Raw genomic sequence first — 24,913 nt, forward strand, 5'->3', positions numbered from 1 at the left:
CTCCTCCTTGTTGGCGCTGTAGCCGTGTTTGCGTGGGGTGTCCATCAACCAGCCATCCTCCACTCCATTCATCTGGGCCATCGAGCGCTGCACGGCACTCATCCGTGAACAAAACAGTTTTGAAATCAGTCTTCATGTAATGTTTGGCCCACTGGAGCCGTTTCTGCTTGTGTGAAGTGGATAGAGGAGGTCGACAGGATGGCGTATGCACAGCTGCAAACCTCTGAAGGACCCTGCATCTTGTTGTTCGGGGGACGTTGGAGGCACAAGCAGCTTCAAAAACTTGTCTGCTGCTATGACAAGGCTTTTTTGCCGCTGCTCTTTCAACCTGACGTAATTGCCTGTAGGAAAGAGTCCTCAATTTGCCCTTATCAGCACGCACACGTGTGTACTGTGAATCAGCTACATACTTCTTGATTGCCAAGACACTTCATCCTGATCATCGCACAATGTTGATTGTAGTCATGCCTTGACCTAAACACTCCACAATTTGTTGCTTCTCAGCAGCCGACACATCCTTTTTCTTTCCCATTTTGGCAGAAAATGTAGGCTGCTTAATAATGTGAGACAGCCTTCTTAAGTAGTCTTGCCTTTCATTGGACACACCTGCCAAACTAATTAGCACAGGTGTCTGCAATTGCTTACAGTGATATAAAGAGCCCTGACACACATCACCATCAATGAGTTTAACTGACAAACAAACAAATTCTTCCCTTATCACTCCTAAACACTTTTTGCATAATAATTTGGAACGCGGTGTACATGTGCTTTTCCACAAAACACCAGTGGTTCACGTAGTGAATCTTACAGTTCTAACTTGCCAACCGTGGTCTGTATGGAGTTGTTCAATAAAGGGCCCAAAATTAAGATAACATAGATGGGAGAGGTCTCTATGAATAGGAATTCCTAAGTATTTGATACCCTGTGAGGGCCAGGCAAAGGGAAAGTTGGACTGGATGGAATCCTATATGGATTTAGGGAGGGAGACATCGAGGGCCTCAGACTTCGCTGCATTGATTTTAAAATTTTACCATGTAACAAAGTGATCTATTTCAGCCATAACAGCAGGGATGGATATATGTGATTGAGTGATATATACTAGGACATCATCAGCAAATAGAGAGCACTTGTACTCGGTGCCTCCCACCTCAATCCACCTAATATTGGGGTTATGGCGAATTGATGAGAGCAGGTGCTCCGTCACTAGGATGTATAAGAGAGGGGACAGAGGACATCCCTGCCTTGTCCCATTGGTGATTGTGAAAGGTGATGAAAATGTTCTGATGCACCCCCTGGGCCTTGGGACACCCGGAGCCGGACCCTTTTTGGTGGATGCTGGTGGTTGTAGTCTTCGTGGCGGCGATCCGGTTCCGTGGCTCAGGGTGGTCAAACCAGTGGCGGAACTATTTATGTGGTTTTGATGTTTAAATGTCCGACTACGCCACCCGTGGATTGCGGTCAGAGTGAACCGCCGCTGCAGGGCAGACCGCTGAGGCTGGTGTTGTGGGTGCAGCAGAGCGTAGCATAACTCCCCACGGGAGGAGTATAGCCTCAGGGCAGTGTATGCGGAGGATGGGGGTGATGGTGCAGGGCAGCAGCAGTAACGACACGGAGTCAGTGATGCAGTTCAGGGCCTTTACTCACAGTTCTTATTATCCAGACCACGTCTGCAGGTAACGGCTGCCCACGTCGTACTGTGCTCACCAGGTGAGGGGCTCAGACAACTCCCAGATAACTTTGGAGCGCTTCACAGGACCCCCTTTGTGTGTCCTTTGTCTGGCCTTTCTTACCAACACTTCTGTCCGGCTGCCTCGGGCCTCCTCTTGGTAAACTTGGCGCCAGTTTCCCTGACCCTATGTGGTGCCTTCCTAGCGGGTGGAGCAAGGGGCTGCGCCACATAAAATGTCAGAGCCTCCGGTTTCTAGCTGAGGGTCGTTTCCTGCCTCCACTAGTTCGGGGACCGGTCTCCCCCTTTGGCCTGACCCCTCCACGCAGGTGGATTCGGGCGTGCGGTGGCGACTCGCCCGTCCGCACCCCTGGGATCCCTTCATTCCTCGTTCCTGGAGCCTTCTCCGCTCCTCTTCCTTCCTTCTCCCTCTTGCAGGCCTGGGCCTCTGTTACTAGGCCCGCCTCCGGAGCAGAGCTCATGCAGAGCCCCTGCTCCCTGCCACTTCTGCTCAGACTTCTCTGCACTGAACTAAGATGGTGCCCACCTTTTATACTCCCTTCTCAATGCACCCAGGAACTGCTTCCTCCCTGCTCCTGCACTGCAGGGTTCCCCTTCCTCAGTGTTCCCTCCCCCCACTCCAGCCAGGGACAGGGACTGTCGTGCCCATCTCAGGGGCATATTGGTCGCCCTGCCCCACGGCAATGTGGTGTAATGCATGCAGGTGTCGGGTCCTGATCCACACTCCATCCTTATCTGAGAGTGAGATATCACACCTCTGGGTGAGGTGCAATACGTCTGTAGCAACCGAGCCCTCGGTGCTACAGTTCCATTTATCTTCAGCCTAGGTGACGTATTGTGATACAGGGCCGTGATTTTGGCTATAAAAGGGTCCCCTAGACCCCTACCCCAAGCTTTTTAAGAGAATCATATATGGCGTGCCAGGAGACTCTATGGAATGCTTTCTCAGCATCCAACGAGAGTATCTACTTACAAATTTTAAACTGCATCTAGCCCAGGAAATACTTTGTGCCTAGTAGCAGTGTCTGCTAGTCAGCGGATTATCCCGGCTGTTAAGCAAGCTACACCACCTGTAGTTTGGACACTTAATTTTTTCAAAGGAAATGCTTCGGGACCACGGGATACTCAGTGAAGAGCATCAGGAGGCACCCCAAGGCATAGGGGCTGGGACTGGCACTAGGATGCCTTGCGGTGGACAGCCGAGCTCGATCCTTATAAAAGCTTTTTAACTGCAGCAGCTTTAGTGGACGCTACTGGAGCTGGAATTACGCGGCTGCTGGCATGAGACTTGCCCTCCAATAGATCCTTGTAAATGGATTTAAAGTGTATTCATTCAAATTAGAGGGACAATTTAAATTAAAAAGCTTAGAGCTGCCTCCACCACAGGGGGGCTCTCTCGACCCACCAGCGGACAGGCACCAGTATTGGGAGAGGGGGGCTGGCCGTCAGGGTTCACCGCGGCTCTGGCACAAACCCGGCGACACGGAGGTGGCACGGGCAGGAGCGGACTGGCCGTCTCGGCTTCTCACTTTTTGGATTTTAGAAGGGCATGACATGCCTATATCTGTGTCTCCCCCTCCTTTTACTCCTCCACCTCTTTTCTTTTCGCATGACTATATGTACTTGTCACTTTTCCATGTGTTAGTTGTGTCTTCTGAGCAGTTTGTCAGCTTTTGGACACCTTTGAAGGTGTTTTCTATGTGTTTCTATGTGTTTTTGTTTGCCTGCCATTGGTTTTAACGGTGTTCGAAGGTGTTCGACGAACAGTTCGACGAACAGTTCGGCGAACACACGGGTGTTCGACGAACCGAACCGAACTCGAACACTACGGGGGTGGCTCAACACTACTAAGGACCCCTGCCACAATGTGCAGATCCTTACATAGGGGTTAAAGGGTAAAATCCCGGGAGCCCGTAAACCCTGTCAAGGTCTGGTGGACTCTGACCACCTACCTTCAATAAGATCTGATTTTGTCCCAGCCCCGGCTTAGCTTGTTAGATTTTCTTCCTCGCCCACTCTACCAGTCAGCTGCCACTCCACAGAACCAACCTAAGGACCCCTGCAGTGATGTGCAGATACTTTTCATAGGGGTTAAAGGGTAAAATCTCTGGAGCCTTTAGAGCCTGCTAATCCAAGTGGCTATTGTTAAGTCTGACCATGAACTACGGCTGTGGGCTGCCAGATTGTGACTGTAGTCCGCACGCTTGTACTACGAGAGCATTCATTGGTTTGCTCCTCTTGATATAGGGCCAAGTGACTTCAAGCTCCTCAAGCTTCAATCCTCCGAAATTCTCATGATAACTGGGAAGACGTTAAGGGTCCATGCCGATAAAGTTCTGGACTATGTCGCTAGGAGCCAGACCCCTCGCTTCAGGTACCTCACCTATAATATCGGGAGTATATTCCTCCACCTTGAGGCCATGTGATGACCATTGGCCAATATGAATTTCCCTGCCATTCACAGAAATGACCCTCCGGGCCCTGCAGTCTCCGGTGTGACCCAGGAGCTGGCGCGGCTGGCGGACCTGCCACCTGGATCGCTGTCAGCGCTCTGTCCCGTGAATGATCTGCAGCTGAAGGAGCTGGAGGTGGTGGAGGCCGTCAGCAGGGTCAAGAGACTGGAAGGGGTCTTGAGGGGATTCAGCTCCCCGAATAGCCCCCGTTTTACCTCCCAGGTGACGTCATCGCTGACTTTTGAGCGCTCGTCCTCTGACCTTTGTTTCTTTCTTCGTTCTCATGACTCCGTCCTTTTCATCCTTTTAGTATCTCCGTCTGGAGCAGCGATCACAGGTCATGGATGAGCTGGATCGTCTCCGCTTTCTGACGTCGGAGCAGTCATTGAGTCTGTTACCCGAGTACCAGCAAAGAATCGACGTAAGTCAGTGAAGATGTCTGTTCAGGGATGTGCTGCAGCTGACCTGCGTCATCTGCCAGAACTTGCTGCTTGTTTTCATCACTTTCATCCTGTGATGTCAGGTCCTGCGCACCCTGAAGTACATAGATGATGGTGGTGCAGTGCAGCTGAAGGGCCGCGTGGCCTGTGAGGTCTGCAGTCATGAACTGCTGGTGACGGAGCTGGTGCTGGATGGAGCTCTGTCACCCCTGAACCCCGAGGAGATCGCTGCCCTGCTGTCCTGCCTCGTCTTCCAGCATAAAACACAATGTGAACCACGACTGACAGATACGTTGAAGGCGGTAAGAACGCAACTGATGTATGCAGTATTACTATAATACTGCCCCCTATGTACAAGAATGTAACTACTATATAATACTGCCCCCTATGTACAAGAATATAACTACTATAATACTGCCCCTATGTACAAGAATATAACTACTATAATACTGCTCCTATGTACAAGAATGTAACTACTATAATACTGCCCCCTATGTACAAGAATATAACTACTGTAATACTGCCTCCTATGTACAAGAATATAACTACTATAATACTGCTCCTATGTTCAAGAATATAACTGCTATAATACCGCCCTTATGTACAAGAATATAACTACTATAATACTGCCCCCTATGTACAAGAATATAACTACTATAATACTGCCCCCTATGTACAAGAATATAACTACTGTAATACTGCCTCCTATGTACAAGAATATAACTACTATAATACTGCCCCTATGTACAAGAATATACCTACTAAAATACTGCTCCCTATGTACAGGAATATAACTACTATAATACTGCACCTATCTACAAGAATATAACTACTATAATACTGCTCCTATGTACAAGAATATAACTACTATAATACTGCTCCCTATGTACAAGAATATAACTACTATAATACTGCCCCCTATGTACAAGAATATAACTACTGTAATACTGCCTCCTATGTACAAGAATATAACTACTGTAATACTGCCTCCTATGTACAAGAATATACCAACTATAATACTGCTCCCTATGTACAGGAATATAACTACCATAATACTGCCCCCTATGTACAAGAATATAACTACTATAATACTGCTCCTATGTACAAGAATATAACTACTATAATACTGTCCCTATGTACAAGAATATAACTACTGTAATACTGCCTCCTATGTACAAGAATATAACTACTATAATACTGCCCCCTATGTACAAGAATATAACTACTGTAATACTGCCTCCTATGTACAAGAATATACCTACTATAATACTGCTCCCTATGTACAGGAATATAACTACTATAATACTGCCCCCTATGTACAAGAATATAACTACTATAATGCTGTCCCTATGTACAAGAATATAACTACTATAATACTGCACCATATGTACAATAATATAACTACTATAATACTGCCCCCTATGTACAAGAATATAACTACTATAATACTGCCCCTATGTACAAGAATATAACTACTATAATACTGCCCCTATGTACAGGAATATAACTACTATAATACTGCCTCCTATGTACAGGAATATAACTACTATAATACTGCCCCCTATGTACAAGAATATAGCTACTATAATACTGCCCCCTATGTACAAGAATGTAACTACTATAATACTGCCCCCTATGTACAAGAATATAACTACTATAATACTGCCCCCTATGTACAAGAATATAACTACTATAATACTGCCCCCTATGTACAAGAATATAACTACTATAATACTGCCCCCTATGTACAAGAATATAACTACTATAATACTGCCCCCTATGTACAAGAATATAACTACTATAATACTGCCCCCTATGTACAAGAATATAACTACTATAATACTGCCCCTTTGTACAGGAATATAACTACTATAATATTGCCTTCTATGTACAGGAATATAACTACTATAATACTGCCCCCTATGTACAAGAATATAACTACTTTAATACTGTCCCCTATGTACAAGAATATAACTACTATAATACTGCCCCCATGTACAAGAATATAACTACTGTAATACTGCCCCCTATGTACAAGAATGTAACTACTATAATACTGCCCCCTATGTACAAGAATATAACTACTATAATACTGCCTCCTATGTACAAGAATATAACTACTATAATACTGCCTCCTATGTACAAGAATATAACTACTATAATACTGCCTCCTATGTACAAGAATATAACTACTATAATACTGCCCCTATGTACAAGAATATAACTACTATAATACTGCCCCCTATGTAAAAGAATATAATTACTATAATACTGCCCCCTATGTACAAGAATATAACTACTATAATACTGCTCCTATGTACAAGAATATACCTACTATAATACTGCTCCTATGTACAAAAATATAGCTACTATAATACTGCCCCCTATGTACAAGAATATAACTACTATAATACTGCCCCTATGTGCTAGAATATAACTACTATAATACTGCCCCCTATGTACAAGAATATAACTACTATAATACTGCCCCCTATGTACAAGAATATAACTACTATAATACTGCCCCCTATGTACAAGAATATAATTACTATAATACTGCCCCCTATGTACAAGAATATAACTACTATAATACTGCCCCTATGTACAAGAATATAACTACTATAATACTGCCCCCTATGTACAAGAATATAACTACTATAATACTGCCCCTATGTACAAGAATATAACTACTATAATACTGCCCCCTATGTACAAGAATATAACTACTATAATACTGCTCCTATGTACAAGAATATAACTACTATAATACTGCCCCCTATGTACAAGAATATAACTACTATAATACTGCTCCTATGTACAAGAATATAATTACTATAATACTGCCCCCTTTGTACAAGAATATAATTACTATAATACTGCCCCCTATGTACAAGAATATAACTACTATAATACTGCCCCCTATGTACAAGAATATAACTACTATAATACTGCCCCCTATGTACAAGAATATAATTACTATAATACTGCCCCCTATGTACAAGAATATAACTACTATAATACTGCCCCCTATGTACAAGAATATAACTACTATAATACTGCCCCCTATGTACAAGAATATAACTACTATAATACTGCCCCTATGTACAAGAATATAACTACTATAATACTGCCCCTATGTACAAGAATATACAGTGGGTACGGAAAGCATTCAGGCCCCTTTACATTTTCACTCTTTGTTTCATTGCAGCCATTTGGTAAATTCTTAAAAGTTCATTTTTTTCTCATTAAAGTACACTGTGCACCCCATCTTGATTGAAAAAAACAGAAATGTAGAAATTTTTGCAAATTTATTAAAAAAAAAAAACTGAAATATCGCATGGTCATAAGTATTCAGACCCTTTGCTCAGTATTGAGTAGAAGCCCCCTTTTGAGCTAGTGCATCCATGAGTCTTCTTGGGAATGATGCAACAAGTTTTTCACACCTGGATTTGGGGATCCTCTGCCATTCTTCCTTGCAGATCCTCTCCAGTTCTGTCAGGTTGGATGGTGAACGTTGGTGGACAGCCATTTTCAGGTCTCTCCAGAGACGCTCAATTGGGTTTAGGTCAGGGCTCTGGCTGGGCCAGTCAAGAATGGTCATAGAGTTGTTCTGAAGCCACTCCTTTGTTATTTTAACTGTGTGCTTAGGGCCATTGTCTTGTTGGAAGGTGAACCTTCGGCCAAGTCTGAGGTCCAGAGCACTCTGGAAGAGGTTTTCATCCAGGATATCTCTGTACTTGGCCCATTCATGTTTCCTTCAATTGCAACCAGTTGTTCTGCAGCTGAAAAACACCCCCATAACATGATGCCGCCGCCACCATGTTTCACTGTTGGGATTGTATTGGGCAGGTGATGAGCAGTGCCTGGTTTTCTCCACACATACCGCTTAGAATTATCACCAAAAAGTTCTATCTTCATCTCCCTACTGCATCTCTGGAGCTCAGCCACAGTGATCTTGGGGTTCTTCTTTACCTCTCTCACCAAGGCTCTTCTCCCACCATTAATCAGTTTGGCTGGACAGCCAGGTCTAGGAAGACTTCTGGTGGTCCCAAAGTTCTTCCATTTAAGGATTATGAAGGCCACTGTGCTCTTAGGAACCTTGAGTAATGCAGAAATTCTTTTGTAACCTTGGCCACATCTGTGCCTTGCCACATTTCTGTCTCTGAGCTCCTTGGGCAGTTCCTTTGAGCTCATGATTCTCATTTGGTCTGACATGCACTGTGAGCTGTGAGGTCTTATATAGACAGGTGTGTGCCTTTCCAAATCAAGTCCTATCAGTTTAATTAAACACAGCTGGACTCCAATGAAAGAGTAGAACCATCTCAAGGAGGATCACAAGGAAATGGACAGCATGTGACTTAAATATGAGCAAAGGGTCTGAATACTTATGACCATGTAATATTTCAGTTTTTCTTTTTTAATAAATTTGCAAAAATTTCTACATTTCTATTATTTCAGTCAAGATGGGGTGCAGAGTGTACTTTAATGAGAAAAAAATGAACTTTTTAGAATTTACCAAATGGCTGCAATGAAACAAAGAGTGAAAAATGTAAAGGGGTCTGAATACTTTCCGTACCCACTGTAACTACTATAATACTGCCCCCTATGTACAAGATGTGACAGAGTCACTGGTATGGTATATGAGGGGAGGTATGTGTCACGCAGGTTGCTAGCCTGTGTGAACTAGAACCAATAAACTTTCTGCCAGCATGTTATATGTTGGGGGGGTTAACTCTTTTAAAGGGTATGGTTTTATGGGAATAACATAGAGATGGGAGGGACGTCATTCCCCATACTTCCACCTCAGGGTGTGTCTGAGCAATGTTTAAATGTTCAGTCCTGTTTTTTTTCTCTGTTGTTGAGTTTGGATAGGCAAGGTCTCTAGACTGGAAGGCCACAGCTCAGAGAGGAGCTGAAAGCTGGGACTACAACCTGTGTGGCTAATCCCACACTGCTATGGACTGTGCTATCGTTTATCTTTTGTTTTGCCAGTAAGGCTGTGTTTATTTTTGCTGGAGCTGCAGGGCTTTATGCCACTAAATAAAGCCTGCAGAGAAAACACGGTTCCTGAGTCTACTTCCGGAAGCGACCGAGTGAGGCGTCTTATCACAGTTGGTGGAGAATGCGGGCAAGATTCCAGGAACACGTGTACCTGCTACAGAGACCAGTGGATGTCTTGGGTGAAGGCTGCCAGCCAGCAGGAGACGTCCGGCAGCATGGAACAGCTAATTAAGCACCTGGTGCAGAGCATGCAGCAACAGCACTTGCAGAGCATGCAGCAGTAGCACTGTGAGCAGCTACAGCAGAAACAAGAGACCATTAAGCTGCTCATACAACAGATTCAGCTCCAGAAACAGCAGCAACAGGATCAGCATCGCCAACAGCAGATCGAGTTACTTGCAGAGGCGATCCGTGGCAAGGCAACGGCTCCGACAAGTCCAGGTGATGACGCATATGTCAGTAAGACGGATAAAGAGAGCGTTACAGAAGATGACCCCAGGGGATGATGTTGAGGCGTTCCTGACTGTTTTTGAGAGGGTGGCGGAATGGGAGAAATTGCCGCTGGAACAGTGGGCGGAGGTTCTGGCGCCATATTTGACTGGGGAGCCGCAGAAGGCTTATTATGATCTGACTTTGCCTGACACAAAGGAATACGCCAAATTAAAAACCAACATATTGGCACGCTCAGGAGTGACTATGTCTGTCAGAGCACAAAAGGTCCACCACTGGGCGTATGCGGGCGATGGACCTCCACGCTCACAGATTTTTGACTTGTTACATCTTGTACAGAAATGGCTGCAGCCAGTCTTCCTCTCCTGCCCAGATGGTTGAGCGTGTGGTGATGAACAGGTTCATCCATTCCCTACCCAGACCGGAGCAGACCTAAGTTCCCCAGGGCGACCCTCTGAACTCAGACGACCTCGCAGGTCTGGTAGAGAGGTACCAAGTGTTCGAAAAATCCCTGGGGAAACCCGACATAGCCACCTCCCCTTCATGGGCTGCCCAAAAGGGGGTGGGTTCACCACGGAAGGGGTTCAGAGCCACAACTAGGGGGCGTTCAACTTCCACTGAAGCATGGTCTGTTGTGAAGGATGTGATCTGTTGGCGATGTCGCAATCCAGGACACGTAGCCACCCAGTGTCATACGTCTGCTGAGCCAATGGACTGCAACCTAGGCTGACGATGGTCATACTTTGCTTACCCAGCCTGCAGTGTGGACTGTCAACCCGGCTAGGAGCCGCATGTGTGTGCCGTGTCCGTTAATGGAGTGATGGTCCTGGGGCTGTTGGAGTCCGGGACTCTGGTGACCTTGATCAGTGCCACCCTTCCCCACCTGCTGATCCCCCGCCAGAACTGTGGGCGTCCGCTGCATACATGGGGATGCCAAGAACTACCCAGTGGCCAGAGTGACAATCGGAACAGACTGTGGCGCCCAATCCCACGCGGTTGTTGCGGTCAAGGACCTGATACATCCCGTCATATTGGGGCGCGATTTTCCCTTGTTCTGGGATTTGTGGGGGAAGGGATCCAAACTCAGTTGCGGGGATAAAAGCCAGGACACTAGAGAAATACCCCGGTCGACATCAGAAGTGGATGGGTTTTCACTGTGTGTCCTTGTCGGTGACGAGGATAAGACTGTGACTGAGGAGGCCGACCTCCCTGAGTTAGAGGTGCCTGGAGAGAACTTTGGGGCAGCTCAAGTTCGGGACTTGACCTTGAAAGGTGCATGGGATAATGTTATGGTTTGTAATGGTGTTGCCCAAGAGCCGGGGGCGGACACCAGGTACCCACACTTTGCAGTTAAGGGGAAGCTGTTATACCAGGTAACCAAACTATAAGGTGAAGAGGTAGTGGAACAGCTGTTTGTTCCAGGGGCATACCATCGGAGGGTATTAGACATAGCCCACTCACATATTCTGGGGAGAGACCTAGGGATTGAATAAACTCAGGAGCGAATAGTGAGGAGGTTCTATTGGCCAGGATGTTACCAGGAGATCTTAAACTATTGTAGGTCCTGCCCCACCTGCCAGATAACCGCGCCCACCTCCCACTTCCGTAGTCCCTTAGTTCCACTACTTGTGTTAGAAGTTCCCTTTAAGAGGATTGCCATGGACCTCGTGGGTCCCTTAGTTAAATCGGCACGGAGCCATCAATACATCTTGGTCGTCATGGACTATGCTTCTCGATACCCCGAAGCGGTACCCTTAAAGAACTCGTCCAGTAGGAGCATAGCTCGGGAACTTGTCCACGTCTTTGCCAGGACCGGCCTGCCGAAGGAAATCCTGTCAGGCCAAGAAACCTCATTCATGAGCAAGTTAATGAAGTAGCTGTGTAAAGTGCTTCAGATTACCCAGCTGCGTACCTCCATTTACCATCCGCAGACCGATGGCTTGGTGGAGCGTTTCAATAAGACCCTGAAAGCGATGCTCAAAAAAGTCTTCGAGAAGGATGGTCGAGACTGAGACTATCTGCTTCCGTTTCTACTTTTCTCCATCAGAGAAGGTCCCCAAGCCTCCACTGGATTTTCTCCGTTCGAGCTTCAATATGGCCGGCATCCAAGGGTTCTCCTACACATCGCCAAGGAAACCTGGGAGGCCGAGGTCACGCCCCACCGGATCATCATCGAACATGTCGCCCAGTTACAGGAGAGAATGGCGAAAGTGATGCCCATCGTGAAGGAACATCTTCTCCAGGCGTAGGAAGCCCAGGCGAGGGTGTATAACCGGTCGGCAAGGTTGAGACAGTTCCAGCCTGGGGATCGTGTTCCGGTTCCCATTCCCACTGTGGAAAGTAAGTTCCTGGCCAAGTGGCAATGCCTGTATGAGGTGGTGGAGAAACTCAGTGAAGTGAACTTCTGAATCCACCAGCCTGGCCGAAGAAAGCTGCACCAAGTATACCATGTGAACTTGCTCAAGCCGTGGCGGGACAGGGAGACTGTGGAAACTCCTTACCTGGGAGCCGCTCCTGAAGGCAAGGTGGAAGAGGTCAGTATAGCAGAGACTCTATCGCCAGCCCAGAAGCAACAGTATCGAGAATTACTACAGCGGAATCAGGAGCTGTTCTCAGAGTTGCCGGGGCATACTCAGGTGGTAGAGAATGACATGCTAACAGGACCACATGTAAGAGTGAATCTGAAGCCGTATCGGATTCCGAAAGCACGCCGGGAGGTGATCTCGGCCGAGGTGAAGAGGATGTTAGACCTCGGTGTGATAGAGGAGTCAAAGAGTGGGTGGTCGAGCCCAATTGTCCTCCTGCCAAAACACAATGGAGAGTGGAGGTTTTGTAATGACTATCGCCGGCTGAATGAGGTGTCCAAGTGTGATGCGTACCCTATGCCCCGTGTCGACGAACTCATCAAGAGGCTTGAACCGCCGAGCTACATCACCACTCTAGACCTGACGAAGGGCTATTGGCAGATCCCCATGTCCCAAATGGCCAAGGAGAAGATGGCTTTCTTGACACCGGATGGGTACTTTCAATACACTTGGATGCTGTTCGGGCTGCAGAGAGCCTCAGCCACCTTCCAGAGGGCTATGGATCGGATCCTAGCCCCACATAAGAAGTATGCCGCAGCCGGCCTTAACGATATTGTAGTTTTTAGCCCAGACAGGGCTAGTCATGAATTCTCTAAGGAAGGCGGGATTTACAATAAATCCGAAACAATGCACCGTTGGAACAGAGGAGGTCAAGTACTTGGTCTATGTCGTCGGGAGATCCGAAATAAAGCCGCAAGTTAATAAAGAGGAGGCAATCCAGACCTGGCCGCAACCGCTCTCCAAGAAGCAAGTGAGAGCATTCCTGGGAATGGTGGGATATTACCGGCGGTTTATCCCAAATTTTGCCATGACGGCCACGCCACCTGACGGATCTCCTAAAAGGCACCAGATCAACCATGGTGAAGTGGACAAGGAAACAGAGACCGCTTTTCAACTGTTGAAGTCAGCACTGTGTAAACAGCCGGTCCTGGTCGCACCAGACTTCAAGAAAGAGTTTGTGGTCCAGACAGAGGCTTCAGAGGTTGGTCTAGGAGCCGTACTCTCTCAAGATAGAGAATGGGATGCTCTTCCCCATTTATATCTGAGCCGGAAGCTGTCCTGCGAGAAAAACGACGCAATAGTAGAAAAGGAGTGTCTAGCCATTAAGTGGGCCGTAGATACAGTAAGATACTACCTACTAGGCTGGAAGTTGGTGTCAGACCCTGCCCCGTTGAAATGGTTGAGGAAAAAGAGGGGTATAAATGCCAGGGTAACTAGATGGTTCCTAGCTCTTCAGGACTTCAACTTTCATGTAGAGCCTAGGCTCTGGAAGTTACACGGGAACGCTGATGCCCTGTCTAGAATTCCCTGTCTCGTATCGGACGGTGCCCAAACCCCCGGCTTTAGGCAGAGGAGGGGAATATGTGACAGTCACTGGTATGGTATATGAGGGGATGTATGTGTGACGCAAGTTGCTTACCTGTGTGAACTAGAACCAATAAACTTTCTGCCAGCATGTTATATCTTGGGGGGGGTTAACTCTTTTAAAGGATATGGTTTTATGGGAAAAACATAGAGATGGGAGGGACGTCATTCCCCATACCTCCACCTCAGGGTATGGCTGAGCAATGTTTAAATGTTCAGTCCTGGTTTTTTTTCTCTGTTGTTGAGTTTGGAGAGGCAAGGTCTCTAGACTGGAAGGCCACAGCTCAGAGAGGAGCTGAAATCTGGGACTACAACCTGTGTGGCTAATCCCACACTGCTATGGACTGTGGTATCTTTTATCTTTTGTTTTGTTGTTTTGCCAGTAAGGCTGTGTTTATTTTTGCTGGAGCTGCAGGAGGGCTTTGTGCTTCCGGAAGCGGCCGAGTAAGGCGTCTTACTACAAATAATATAGCTACTATAATACTGCCCCTATGTGCAAGAGTGTAACTACTATAATACTGCCCCCTATGTACAAGAATATAATTACTATAATACTGCCCCCTATGTACAAGAATGTAACTACTATAATACCTCCCTCTATGCGCAAGAATATAACTACCATAATACTGCCCCCTATGGACAAGAATATATCTACTATAATACTGCTCCTATGTACAAGAATATAATTACTATAATACTACCCCTATGTACAAGAATATAACTACTATAATAATGCACCTATGCACAAGAATATAACTACTATAATACTGCTCCCTATGTACAAGAATATAACTACTATAATACTGCCCCCTATGTACAAGAATATAACTACTATAATACTGCCACTATGTACAAGAATATAACTACTATAATACTGCCCCTATGTACAAGAATATATCTACTATAATACTGCCCCCTATGGACAAGAATATATCTACTATAATACTGCTCCTATGTACAAGAATATAACCACTATAATACTGCCCCCTATGTACAAGAATATATCTACTATAATACTGCCCCCTATGGACAAGAATATAACTACTATAATACTGCCCCCTATGGACAAGAATATATCTACTATAATACTGCCCCCTATGGACAAGAATATATCTACTATAATACTTCTCCTATGTACAAGAATATAACTACTATAATGCTGCCCCCTATGTACAAGAATATATCTACTATAATACTGCCCCCTATGGACAAGAATATATCTACTATAATACTGCTCCTATGTACAAGAATATAACTACTATAATACTGCCCCTATGTACAAGAATATAACCACTATAATACTGCCCCCTATGTACAAGAATATAACTACTATAATACTGCCCCCTATGCACAAGAATATAACTACTATAATACTGCTCCTATGTACAAGAATATAACTACTATAATACTGCTCCATATGTACAAGAATATAACTACTATAATACTGCTCCATATGTACAAGAATATAACTACTATAATACTACTCCTATGTACAAGAATATAGCTACTATAATACTGCTCCCTATGTACAAGAATATAACTACTATAATACTGCTCCATATGTACAAGAATATAACTACTATAATACTACTCCTATGTACAAGAATATAACTACTATAATACTGCCCCCTATGTACAAGAATATAACTACTATAATACTGCCCCCTATGTACAAGAATATAACTACTATAATACTGCTCCTATGTACAAGATTATAACTACTATAATGATCTTTTTATTTAAAACTGACAACCAAATATTACAGAATAATTACATTAAAATCACAAAATAATAAATATTAAAGAAAATAAATACTGTGTTGTTACATCACTTACACAATAATATTAGATAACATTAATAAATCCCGCCACATGAATGTTCCTCCAGTTCACATTACCTGAGTTAATCTTTATATCTTTCTTATACACTGTGTTAAGACTTTCCAGGATCTTATACCTGACACTATCACAGGACTGGACCTCCTTATTGATGAGCAGGCAGCACCGTGCGCACCACAGATGATAGATGGTCACCACATTTATTACATACAGGGGGCTTCGGTTATACGCCCTGAGCTCAGGCTGGAAGTCTCCGTACAGCAGCTGACCATACGACTGTCCCACCAGGTGCGGTAACTTTAGGGACAAGGACACACACTCCCATACCTGCATACTGAAGGGACACTCTAGCAGCAGATGCTCCATAGTCTCCTGTATATGGGGGCACTCTTCCCTAGGACAGGATCTGTCTGATACATTCCTGCACTTTAGGTTGTCTCTGACGTACATCTTACCATGGAGCCCCAGCCACGCCACGTCTCTCATATGAGGGGGAACTCTGGGATCTAGTACATTTTTTGCAGCCTGCTTTACATCTAGACTTGGGGCGCCCCTCAATTGAACATGGACACTAAAGTGAGATGACAGCACGTTCTTATACAACTCCTTCCTACTGAGCTGCCTGACGTCCTCATACAGGATCCTCCATCTAATAACCTTACTTATTACATGGACACCATACCAAGAAACATTATTCTTTAGTCGGCCTGAGATTCTCTTGATGGGGTCCCCTACCGACCACACGGACACAAACTGCTGGATCTGGCTCTTAAACAAACAAGACCATGGCGTATTCTCTGAATTCTTACAAAATGAAAAATTCTTCATAAGAAACATGAGATTAAAGAAGAGCTCAGGACAGGGCATGGAGAGACCACCCTCCTTATGGGGGAGATAGACAATGTTTCTCCTGACCACATTCACTCTGTTACCCCACAAGAAGTGAAAGAAGACATTGGTAAGTCTGGGGAGTAACACATCGGGCACCGGGAACACCACACTGATATAGAGGAAGAGCGGGAGCAAGAAGGTCTTCAGCAGGCGGACCTTCTCCAGATACGTCAGCTTCCAGTGTCTCCAGCTCTGCACCTTCTGCTCACACACCACCAGCTTCTCCTCCCAGTTCACCTTCCCATCATCTACAGCTCCAAACACTACTCCCAAAATCTTTATCTGACCCTGAACTGTTCTGAAGGGCACAGAGAAGACATCACTGTCACCCCCCAACCACAACGCCTCGCTCTTCTCCATGTTCACAGAGGAGTTAGACACATTGGAGAAGGCTGTGATCTCCTGCTGTAGAGCCGCACAGTCATCTCTAGACGACACCACCACCGACACGTCATCCGCATAGGCGCAGAACTTTACATCCTCCACTGTACTCTGCAGGCAACACCTCAGCCCTGTGAAACCTCTATGATCCTGCACTTTTCTGAGGAAAGGATCCAGACTGAAAACATACAACAATGGGCTGAGAGGACAGCCCTGCCTCACCCCTGACATGATCCTGAAGGGCTCGGCCAAGTGACCATTAATCAGCGGCAGGCTTACAGCCTCCTTATACACAACCTGCAGCCACTGCACAAAACGCACCGGGAGGCCATAGTGTAACAACACCTGGTACAGGTAGTCATGATGGACTCTATCAAAGGCTTTACTCTGGTCTAAGCCCACAATATACGCCCCCACATTGTGCTGCTTAATGTACGTCACAGCTTCTCTCACCAGCAGCAATGAGTCCTCTATCGTCCGACCCTTCACACCACACGTCTGGTTGGCAATGATCAGCTCACCCGCCACCTCACTCAGCCGATAATGCAAGATCTTGGCCAGGATTTTATAGTCAGTGTTTAGCAAAGACAGTGGACGCCAGTTCTTTACATCTTTTAGATTTCCCTTCTTTGCTAAGAGAACCAGAACAGATCTATACTGGGACTGTAGGAGCTTCCCTGCAGAGAGGCAATCATTATAAACCTGCACCAGGTCCGGAGCCAACAAGTCCCTGAACTCTTTGTAAAACTCGCTGGTCAGGCCGTCCAGTCCTGGGCTCTTGTTGGCCTTTAAGGAGTCAATGCTCCTCTTCACCTCATCCTCAGTTATGGGATCGGCCATACTATCTGCCTGCACCAGGTCTAACGTTGGTAGGGACACCCCCTTCAGATAGGCTTTAATGTCATCCTTATCAATATGAGCCCCTTTATACAGATCTCTATAATAATCACCAATGATCCTGTGGACTTTCTCCGGCTCTGACTGTTCCACCCCATTCTCATCTAACAAGCCAGTGATCAGCTTCTTACTAACCCTGTTCTTACAAGCAATAAAGGGATCTGGATTATGGACGCCCCAACTATCAAACTGTCCCTCCGCCTTGAGAGACTTGAGGCGATCGTACTGCAGCTCCCTCATCCGCTGCTTTATATGGCTGACGCTCCGTCCATCCACCTTCTCTCCACCATTCATCCTGTTGTATAGCCGGCTGAGGTGCAGTCTCAGGGCTGTGTATCTCATATAATCCATATTACTACGTCTCCTGGCTGCTCCTACAATAAACTGCTTGATGTCACTCTTCATGATCTCCCACCACTCGGCTGTGTCATCACACATACATTGGGTGGTCCTACGCTCATTATAGAATGTGGTGAAGGCCTCTCTGAACCGAGGATCTTGGACTACAGAGCTGTTCACCTTCCAGTACCCCTTTCCACAGACCACAGCTTGGGCCAGATCCAGCGTCACACTCACCATACAATGGTCCGAATACTCCAGGGGGCTGATACTGTACTGAGAGCATCTCACCTCCCTCTTTATATACACCCGGTCTATCCTACTGGCATTACCACCCTTATGGTAAGTGTACGTCTTACTGGTATGATGAGACCCATAGGGGTCTACTAAGTGGGCCTGCTGGACTATATTATTAAGGAACGTCTCATCATATCTTAGTTGCTTATGACTGCTGGATCTGTCCACATTACAGGACACATTATTAAAGTCCCCACACAATATAAATACTTTAGATGTAAAGCAATATGGTTTCATGTGGTCAAATAGTTCCCTCCGCTCTTTCCTGGTCTGCGGAGCATAAATGTTTATCGCTCTATAATGGATGGAGTCCAATGTAAAGTCCAGCATCAGACAGCGACCCGGACAGATCTCCAGGACTCTGTCCACCTGGACATTCATGGTATTAAAGAGGACCCCCACACCGTCATTTCTCTCCAGACCGAAGGACCAGTATGACGGCCCAAGTCTCCAATCTCTCTTAGCTGCATACACATGGGCATTGCTCTTCAGATACGTCTCCTGCAAGAAGAAGACGTCCGATCTCTCGTCAGATAAACGCTGGTAAATCGCCTGGCGCCGGCTCGCAGTCCTCACACTGTTCACGTTAATGGAGCTTATTCTCAGCCGCATCCTGATCACTTAGACTTTTTAGTCTTCTTCCTCCTTCCACTGCTGTCACCTGTAGTGCCCCATCTCTTTGTGGACACGGGAGGGTCAGGATCCACCTAATCAGAGACGTTTTCTAGGACGCATGAAGGACTTTGCTCCATTTGTGCCTCTTCTTCTTGGTCGTCTTTTCCCAGCACATTGTAACGTCCAGGACTTATCGCCAGCACTGGAGGCTCAGAGGTTTTCTGTACTGTTGTGACTTTTCTGGTGGGATCCACAGATGCATTTTTTCTTTTTACGGTCACAAAGGCTTCCCCATCCACACTGGACAGTGCAGGCGGACTAACTGCTGCCACAGATGTACTGGGCTGATGCTTGGAGGTTTGGTGACAGGCTTTCTGGACAACTTAGGCCTCTCTTTAACAATTGGCATTTTAGGCCCTACTTTAGTGGCTGATCGAAGCTTAGGTCTTATTATATTGGCTGATGACGCTTTAGGTCTTTCTTTAGTGGCTGGTGGGCCTTTAGATGGTTCTTCAGTGGCTGGTGGTCCTAGTAGTGCAGCATCCGTTAATACATGAGACTCTGGAGCAGGTTCACTGATAATGTCACTTCTGTCCTCATCCATACCGGCTTCTGGGACAACATCAGAACCTCTGGTGACATCTTCCTGTACAACTTCTGAGGAGGCCTGGCCATTATATTTATTATGTTCTGCATGCCGGCAGTCCCGGAACGTATGCCCTGGTTCTGAGTACAGATTACAGATGACGGGTCCTGTGCATTTGTCCTTTGTATGACCTGACTGTCCACATAATGAGCATGTGATACGAGAGCAGTTTATGGCGAGGTGCCGGCCCCCACATCTATGGCACAGACGTGGCTGACCAGGGTAGTAGCAGATCCTCCTCTCTGAGCCCAGGTAGAAGGAGTGCCGCAGATGTCTGGTCACACCGCTCTCTTGCATAAGCTGGATTCTTACCGTATATCCTCCATTCCATATCTGCTCCTCATCATAGATCTTGTCGGGATGACTTCTCACTATGCACTGCCAGTTCAGCCAGTGCTGCAGATCCGCCACCGCCACCACCTCAGACTGGAACAGGACAGTGGCCGTTATCTCCTGCGGCTTAGACAGCTGGATACAATGGAGGTGATCCCAGATCTCATCTTCTCTGGTGTCATTATAGATGTTCCAGAACAGATCCAGATCACACTGGAGCTTAAAGCTGATGTCATAGATCCTGCTGGATGGGATATGGATCAGAGCGTAGACCTCAGACGCATTGAACTTCATGAACTCTTTCAGGAGAACTTTCCCAATGTAAATTCTAGATGGGATGTTCTCCTCTGGTCCTGTGTATTTTATCCTTACTGCGTTTCTCCTCTGAGGCGGGGGGTTCACTGGTCTGGTGACGTTAGAAAACAGTCTCCTGAACTGATGGTCAGCAGATGGATCAGTGCTGGAAATCTCCACTGCTGCTGGAGGATTAGTGCTGGAGCTCTCCCCAGTCCCATGATTACTGACACCTGACTGTGCTGCAACAACGCCCAGATCTACTACTGATGGTTGCACAGTATTGTCTCCATTCACTGACATGGAGGGTTCAGAGTCCATTATAATATTTGTATTATCTGTTGCAGACAGACATTCACTAGCACCAGTGAGCGGGGTCTCACTCACAGCGCTGAGGGGGGTCTCACTCACAGTATCAGTACAGGGTGCACATTCTTTCTCACTCTCAGCAGCTGAGCTCACTTCATTGCTGCATAGAGAGGTCACTGCAGTTAACCCCTCGTTTGCTGGCACACTTTCCTCTGCAGCACTTTCTGGTGTCTCGGACCCCTCACATTGTGCCCCTGATATCAGCGCTGCACTTCTCACTGGGCTTCCTTGCTCCACAATGCTGTACACAGTTTTATATTTAATGTCCTTCTTCCCAATAAAGCGTTTTCTGCTCACAGTCTGCGCTCTGGATCCTTTTTTTTTCTCTTTAGCCCAAGTCTCCTTTCTGGGCACAGAGATTAAACTTTTCTCCAGTTTTTCTTTCCTGATCAGCAGCTCTCGGCTGCAATCATCCAGACACTCGCACTTCATCAGTTTTACCTTAGGATCAGTCTCTTTCTTAATTTCTTCTTTTAGTTTGCTGATATGCAATTCCAGCTTAAATATACTTTGCCTTGTAACTTTAGCATTTAATCCTCCAACATAACTGCGAAGGCAAATAGAGTCATGGCATGGATCAGAAGAGGAATAGGGGCATATGATGAGAACATTGTTCTTCCTCTGTATAAAGCGCTGGTAAGGCCGCACTTAGAATATTGTGCACAGTTCTGGGCTCCGGTGCTCAGGAAAGACATATTGGAGCTAGAGAGGGTACAAAGGAGGACGACTAAGGTAATAAAGGGAATGGAGGGACTAGAATACCCAGAGAGGTTGTCAAAATTAGGCCTATTTACGTTGGAAAAGAGAAGGCTTAGGGGAGACCTCATAAACATGTATAAATACATCAGGGGGCTGTACAGAGATCTCTCCCATGACCTGTTTATACCAAGGATGGTGACAAAGACGAGGGGGCACACTATGCGTCTGCAGGAAAGGAGGTTCCTGCACCAGCATAGAAGGGGATTCTTTACGGTCAGAGCCGTGAGACTCTGGAACTCTCTGGGAGAGGAAGTGGTGATGTCCAACTCACTTAATGAGTTCAAGAGAGGCCTGGACGCCTTTCTTGAGAACAATAAAATTACATCTTATGCTTAGTTAATTAATCCAGGGATTTAATCTGACTGCCAGATTGGTGTCGGGAAGTGAATTTTTCCTCAATGATGTAAATTGGTCTATACCGCATGGTTTTTTGTTGCCTTCCCCTGGATCAACGCTGCGGAATAGCTGCAGTGCACAAGAAATAGGCTGAACTGGATGGACGCTTGTCTTTTTTCGGCCTTATAAACTATGTAACTATGTATAACAAGCAGATTTAGAAGACTCACCAGCCACCATCTCCAGCTTTCCATTACCATCAGATGCAGGCTGCAGGCCAGACTCCAGACCAGGGGCTTTCCCTGGATCATCAGCCCAGCTCCCCTCCCCTCCACCTGGGTCAGAAGCCATGCCTCCGCCCTGCTGAGAGCTCACAAGCACACGTCTATCCTCTCCTATGGACAAGAATAGAACTACTATAATACTGCCCCCTATGTACAAGAATATAACTACTATAATACTGCCCCCTATGTACAAGAATATATCTACTATAATACTGCCCCCTATGGACAAGAATATATCTACTATAATACTGCTCCTATGTACAAGAATATAACTACTATAATACTGCCCCTATGTACAAGAATATAACCACTATAATACTGCCCCCTATGTACAAGAATATAACTACTATAATACTGCTCCTATGTACAAGAATATAACTACTATAATACTGCCCCTATGTACAAGAATATAACCACTATAATACTGCCCCCTATGTACAAGAATATAACTACTATAATACTACTCCTATGTACAAGAATATAACTACTATAATACTGCTCCCTATGTACAAGAATATAACTACTATAATACTGCTCCATATGTACAAGAATATAACTACTATAATACTGCCCCCTATGTACAAGAATATAACTACTATAATACTGCCCCCTATGTGCAAGAATATAACTACTATAATACTGCCCCTATGTACAAGAATATATCTACTATAATACTGCCCCCTATGGACAAGAATATATCTACTATAATACTGCTCCTATGTACAAGAATATAACTACTATAATACTGCCCCTATGTACAAGAATATAACCACTATAATACTGCCCCCTATGTACAAGAATATAACTACTATAATACTGCTCCTATGTACAAGAATATAACTACTATAATACTGCCCCTATGTACAAGAATATAACCACTATAATACTGCCCCCTATGTACAAGAATATAACTACTATAATACTACTCCTATGTACAAGAATATAACTACTATAATACTGCTCCCTATGTACAAGAATATAACTACTATAATACTGCTCCATATGTACAAGAATATAACTACTATAATACTGCCCCCTATGTACAAGAATATAACTACTATAATACTGCCCCCTATGGACAAGAATATATCTACTATAATACTGCTCCTATGTACAAGAATATAACTACTATAATACTGCCCCTATGTACAAGAATATAACCACTATAATACTGCCCCCTATGTACAAGAATATAACTACTATAATACTGCTCCTATGTACAAGAATATAACTACTATAATACTGCCCCTATGTACAAGAATATAACCACTATAATACTGCCCCCTATGTACAAGAATATAACTACTATAATACTACTCCTATGTACAAGAATATAACTACTATAATACTGCTCCCTATGTACAAGAATATAACTACTATAATACTGCTCCATATGTACAAGAATATAACTACTATAATACTGCCCCCTATGTACAAGAATATAACTACTATAATACTGCCCCCTATGTGCAAGAATATAACTACTATAATACTGCCCCTATGTACAAGAATATAACTACTATAATACTGCCCCTATGTACAAGAATATAACTACTATAATACTGCCCCCTATGTACAAGAATATAACTACTATAATACTGCCCCCTATGTACAAGAATATAACTACTATAATACTGCTCCTATGTACAAGAATATAACTACTATAATACTGCCACTATGTACAAGAATATAACTACTATAATACTGCCCCTATGTACAAGAATATAACTACTATAATACTGCTCCATATGTACAAGAATATAACTACTATAATACTACTCCTATGTACAAGAATATAACTACTATAATACTGCTCCCTATGTACAAGAATATAACTACTATAATACTGCTCCATATGTACAAGAATATAACTACTATAATACTGCCCCCTATGTACAAGAATATAACTACTATAATACTGCCCCCTATGTGCAAGAATATAACTACTATAATACTGCCCCTATGTACAAGAATATAACTACTATAATACTGCCCCTATGTACAAGAATATAACTACTATAATACTGCCCCCTATGTACAAGAATATAACTACTATAATACTGCCCCCTATGTACAAGAATATAACTACTATAATACTGCTCCTATGTACAAGAATATAACTACTATAATACTGCTCCATATGTACAAGAATATAACTACTATAATACTACTCCTATGTACAAGAATATAACTACTATAATACTGCTCCCTATGTACAAGAATATAACTACTATAATACTGCTCCATATGTACAAGAATATAACTACTATAATACTGCCCCCTATGTACAAGAATATAACTACTATAATACTGCCCCCTATGTGCAAGAATATAACTACTATAATACTGCCCCTATGTACAAGAATATAACTACTATAATACTGCCCCTATGTACAAGAATATAACTACTATAATACTGCCCCCTATGTACAAGAATATAACTACTATAATACTGCCCCCTATGTACAAGAATATAACTACTATAATACTGCTCCTATGTACAAGAATATAACTACTATAATACTGCCACTATGTACAAGAATATAACTACTATAATACTGCCCCTATGTACAAGAATATAACTACTATAATACTGCTCCATATGTACAAGAATATAACTACTATAATACTACTCCTATGTACAAGAATATAA

At 44.6% G+C, this 24,913-nt stretch overlaps 1 pseudogene; it reads left to right on the forward strand.

Moving 5' to 3' along the window:
• Positions 1–24,913, forward strand: part of LOC141155596 (superkiller complex protein 2-like) — a 44,895-nt pseudogene that overhangs the window by 18,630 nt on the left and 1,352 nt on the right.

This window comes from Phyllobates terribilis, unplaced genomic scaffold (assembly GCF_046119375.1).
Source record: "Phyllobates terribilis strain yellow unplaced genomic scaffold, ASM4611937v1 Scaffold_7__3_contigs__length_470593459, whole genome shotgun sequence".
Taxonomy (NCBI): Eukaryota; Metazoa; Chordata; class Amphibia; order Anura; family Dendrobatidae; genus Phyllobates; species Phyllobates terribilis.